The following is a 5360-nucleotide window of genomic DNA, read 5'->3' as shown; positions in this document are numbered from 1 at the left end:
TTACACATAGTCCCCGTACCCATAAATGTAGTAGAACCTACATATTTTGGCGCCCTTGCGTGAGGAAGAATATTCCTCACGTCCAATAAATGCAGATTACCCCTACATATTTTGGTGCCCGTGTGTGAAGAAGAATAGTCCTCACTAGAGTTCTCAACGGGCCTGAAAATGTCAACCCGACCCTACCCGGCCGTGGCTTTTAAAGCCCGAGCCCGATGTTACCCGACACATCACTAGAATTATATAACCGAACCCGGCCCGAGGCCCGAAGTCGGGGGTCGAGTTTCCCCACGTTATCCTATGGAGAATCACCGGCGCATTAACGAGGGGGCTAGGGAGGGCTGAAGCCCAGGGGCCTCAGCCAATCAGGGGCCTCCCAAGGTGCCTTGGAATATTATTTTAAAAAAATAAACTATTGCGGGCCGCCTTCATTATTGTAGGCCTAGAATTTATGGTTAAAATAAATGAGCGCACAATAGCCTACTGTAAGAGACGCAACACAAACCCCAATAAGCAGCAGCCCGTAACATTGTATCATTCCGACACTTTAACAGCTGTAAAATGTAACAATAGCCTTGGTCTCATTGCAGGGCCAGCCCCGGGCTGGCCCGGACAAAAGGGGGCTGACGGTGATCTCATCAAAAGGGGGCTAGGTGCTAAAGATGGCCGCCGGGCCAGGTTGTGGGGCTAAGGGCCGATTTCCCTGGCCCGTCGAATTCGATGGGCCAGCAAGCACCGCCGAGGCTCGGAGGCGGGGTCAACCTCTGTGTAAAAATGTGGCTGCATGGGGGACTTATCGCTAAATTCTGGGCAAATTATGGTTAAGCATTAGTTTGGGGTGTTTGGCTTTCTTATGGCATAATTTCATAGGATGCAACCTTGGCACTTCTGTTTGTGTTTTTAAAGTTATTTAGTCAACATAACTTTTTTGTTGTTATCGGATCATGGGCACCACTACACTTAAACTTGGGATGTCATAGCTAAGTCATGTCGGCTTTTTTCTGCTTTTAGCCGCCAACTCTTGTGCCATTATCGTGATTTGGCATGCTTTCCACTGGACACCAATAAAAAGTGTCTCACAAATACTCACACATGACATTTATGTCGGCTTATTTAGCTTTTGCGCTATTATCGCCGAAGGTCTGGTAGGCTATATCGCACGTTTCAGACTGATCGCCAAACACAGTTTGAAATTTACACAAGGGCTTTAATGTCAAATGGATGGAAATAACATGAATGAATAGACAGGTGGCACGCCGCAACGAGGGGGTGTGTCGCTATGTCCGGGGCTATGATATAATTTTCTATAGCAACTGATGAAGGTGCTATGTCTCAGGGATTTGGTCTCCTTTCACATGGTAACTTATTCAATTACCTGCACATTCATGTCTCGCTATGTCCGGGGCTCATGCTTCTGTGCGCGATTGGGGGGATTAACTGGGCATGTTCGCACGTCTCCTTCTGTTCACTCTCAGTTGTCGAGCTGCTCGTATTTTCATGCGTCTTTGTCTTCTTAACATGCGCTGCGTCCCATACAGCTTCTGAATCGACAACTTTGCCATGTAATAAAACTGTTCTTGAAAGGCAAGCCATTTTCTTTGCAGTTCTTGTCGTCTTTGTCCGTAGGCTACGAGCCAAACGGCGACCTGCTCCAGCAGAGTTTGCTCCATTTTATTCTCCTCCTTTGTCGTTCTGTTGTTGTCCTTCTGTGATTTGGGGCGAAAGTGGGCTGTGCCCGACTGACGTTTCACAAACAAGGCGTGTACCTGAATGTGCCTGGGGTCGGCTATGAGTCCGATCAGGCAAAAAATGGCCCGGGCCGGCAGCTCCGAGCCGGCCACTCTCCTGAGCCCCGGGCGGCCCCGGGCCGCTGAAGCGCGGCTAATGAGACCAAGGCTAATGTTAACGTCTCAGCACCCGCGCACTTGCTGACAGAACAGCAGCAGAGTTTAGAAGTGAAGATAGAGATTAGGACTAGTTCTGGAACATGTCAGTGCACAGAAAATAGAGGTAGGCGACTGGTTACTATCTCATATTTTCACTGTTGATGGAGGCAAATCCGAAAACATCATAGAAAAACGGGAGAAAATATTGCTTACCTTTCCTACAGCGTTTGGATTCTGAATTAGCGATGTTAGCTGCACATATCTCACTGGCATTGTAGGGGTGGTTTGTCCCGACTCACAGGCACCAGGGAATATCAGAAAAGCTCCCTTCATGAACTTTAGGGAGACTTGGCTTGTCTGCGTTCCATTTCATGAAGCCACCGTGCCATTATTTTCACTGGCTATTTTCATAATGTTTAATTCGGACATGTCGTTGTTTGTGTGGTTTTCTGTTGTTGTCTTTGCAACTCATACGCATTGTAACGGGCTTGTGTGTGCACGAGTGATTTCCATAGCGACGACAAGACATGCGAAAGTCTGAAGTATGTTTAATGCTGTCCTGTCCGTCCCTCATCTGTCATCTGTGGTCGGAAATGAGCGATGTGAACGTCGGCCAAATGTAGCCAATTAACATGCTCGCACCCTAAATATTGCATGTAAATGGCGTTTCCCGACAACGGGAAAGCTGGGTTCGACAGGTAGACCAAGGGGCCACAACATAAAAATGTAGCCCCTGGGCCACAAGTGTTGATAAGGCGCCCCTGTGGAGAATGACGGGTTGTGGTGGGTCTTTAAGGGCACTTATGTGCAGTAAATTGCATAACCCACTTAAAAACCTAGGGAAAAGATATTTAATATGAAATGGGGAAACGTTCTTGCTATTTAAGCAGAATCATCCACAGCGCGATTTCAATAACCGCCTCTTCACGGCAACAACAATCTATCCACCTTTTGTTTTGACTTCTAAATGTAGGCTTACTACATTTCCACCCCGTGTATCTGATTAAATGTAGGCTACGTGAAGTTGCCCCTCCCTCCTTGTTTGTTCATATGCGTGGATGAGATGGAAAGCCTGGCTGTGCCAAACATTGTTTAAAAGTTTCATAAAATGTTGGTCGGCACACAAGGTTTTGGACATACTAATTTCTAGTGGCACCTGGGCTACGGTTGGTGCATTGATCAGCCATGTAGCAAAAAAGACAGATAACCTAGGTGAGAGGATGAGATCTTCCTCGGCCGGCGAGCGCTCCGCATGTGTGTGCGCCCCAAGACCCGACAGTTACTTAAAAGTCAATTTGAGCACGAAAACAGCAAAGACAAGGTGATATTACATTCAAACAGGGCCTACACGCTCCAAATAAGACATTTGCTGAGGGGATTTTCAACCAGAACGCAGCGCGAGCAGACAGTCAGTGTGAAAAGCCAACCTTCGGTGCCGCTCGCTTACCATCGGTGCACGAGCCATTTAAATAGTGAAGTGGCATATCGCAACAGCACATGCGGATTAGCCAAATTATATGCAACAAAGTCGCCAACAAAGCGTGGATTTAACGTTTAATACGCATATGCCAACGTTGTGTGAATACGTGGAAAGGATAACCTAATTGGAAAGCCACTGTCCTTTCTAGTATAGCCTATGTAGAAGACCGCTTCGGTTTCGTTTCACCTCATGGGGAAAACATAATTTCCATGCACTGCATTTGCTGAGACTACTAAGCAATAAAGTTAGCGATCAAACTAAAAGTATTGGTTGTTGTAATTACAGCATTTAATATGCTAGGCCTACTATGGCTGTTGTTTAAAATAGTCATTGGATTGCCAACCGTCCCTTGTATTAAGAAACAAAAGTATGGTTCCATGAGCTGACATGGGACTCAATATCGTTAAAATTGCATCTAAGAACTTTTTTCCCGTTTTTATTAGTTTGCGTAATTGTAGCCAATGTAGTTTTTCTGTGCGTTCCGGGACCTCTTTCCAACTCATCATCGCTGTGATGTGATGTTTGTTTTGCGTTCTGGTACCTTGTGATTTAGCCTACAAATTAAGCACTGCGCAAGGTTGCATGCAGCAGCCTGCCAGACCTTCGTTACGCAGGCCTACATAGGCCTATATTTAGATAGATAGATTCTAGGTCTTTACTAACCCATCAAGGGGAAATTCGCCCTGATTCACGGTAAACAGCAGAACTGTTTTTTTTTTTTTACTGGGCAGAAAAGATTGAGCCCGCGGACCGAACCGACCCGAGCCATATGCTTATATTTTCGACCCGAACCCGGCCCGAACCCAAAGGGCCCGTCGGGTTTTTCGGGCTGACCCGACCCGTTGAGAACTCTATTCCTCACGTCCAGTAAATGTAGTTTTACCTACACCTATGTCTATGTGTGTGTGTCTGCTTTGTGTGTGTGTAAGTGTGTGCGTGTGTGTGTGTGTGTGTGTGTGTGTGTGTGTGTGTGTGTGTGTGTGTGTGTGTGTGTGTGCGTGTGTGTGTGTGTGTGTCTGCCTGAGGCAGGATGACATGCTGTGAGCTGCCAAATCTCCTCCTGCCTTCACCTCTCTGTCAACAGGATCACAGAGCTGTGAGTGTGGACATGCAAACGGGTATTCTGTTTGAGCTGCTGGTGATTGGCCAACAACCGTCCCACACTCCCATCTGATGCTCTCACCACACAAAACACACAAACAAACACAAATGCACACACACACACATGCACAAAGACACGCATGCACGCAAGCACACATGCACTCACGTACACGCTAACCCACCCACACACGCACACACTCACTCGCACAGTCATGCACGCACTCACGCACGCACACACACACACATACAGTGGTGCTCATATGTTTACATACCCCAGCAGAATATACGCTTTCTTGGCGATTTCTCACAAAATATGAAGGATTACACAAAACCTTTTTTTTCACTCATTGCTAGTGACTGGCTTAAGATATTTATTAGCAATCTTCTGTGTTTACTCTTTCAAAAGCATGATCACACCCCAAACTACCCAAATGACCCTGTTAAAAAGTTTACATACCCTAGTTTCTGATGCTGAATATGGCCCTGTTTAACATCAAGGACCGCTCTAAATTGTTTGTGGTAGTTGTGGATAAGGCTCTTAATATTCTCAGATGACAAAACAGCACATTCTTCCTGGCAGAACGGTTGTTTCCTATAATATTTTTGGGTGTCTTGCTGGAACCTCACATTTGAGGTTTTCCCTGAGTGGCTCAATGATGTTGAGATCAGGAGAGTGAGATGGTCGCTCAAAAACCTTCATTTTATTCTTTCTGAAGCTAATGACGGGTTGATTTGGCTTTCTGTGTCGAAATATTGTCATGTTGGCACTGTTGGAATTTCAATTCAGAAATGCAATATGAGGGGGTTTGGTTGAAATCAAGCCATTGGGCAAGGGAATCATTGCATTGCAATAATCATTGCAAGGGAAATTGTTCAGGAGGCATAGGACAACC

This window comes from Engraulis encrasicolus, unplaced genomic scaffold, assembly GCF_034702125.1.
Source record: "Engraulis encrasicolus isolate BLACKSEA-1 unplaced genomic scaffold, IST_EnEncr_1.0 scaffold_279_np1212, whole genome shotgun sequence".
Classification (NCBI taxonomy): Eukaryota; Metazoa; Chordata; class Actinopteri; order Clupeiformes; family Engraulidae; genus Engraulis; species Engraulis encrasicolus.
The sequence above is the reverse complement of the archived record's forward strand: the minus strand, read 5'-3'. Positions refer to the sequence as shown.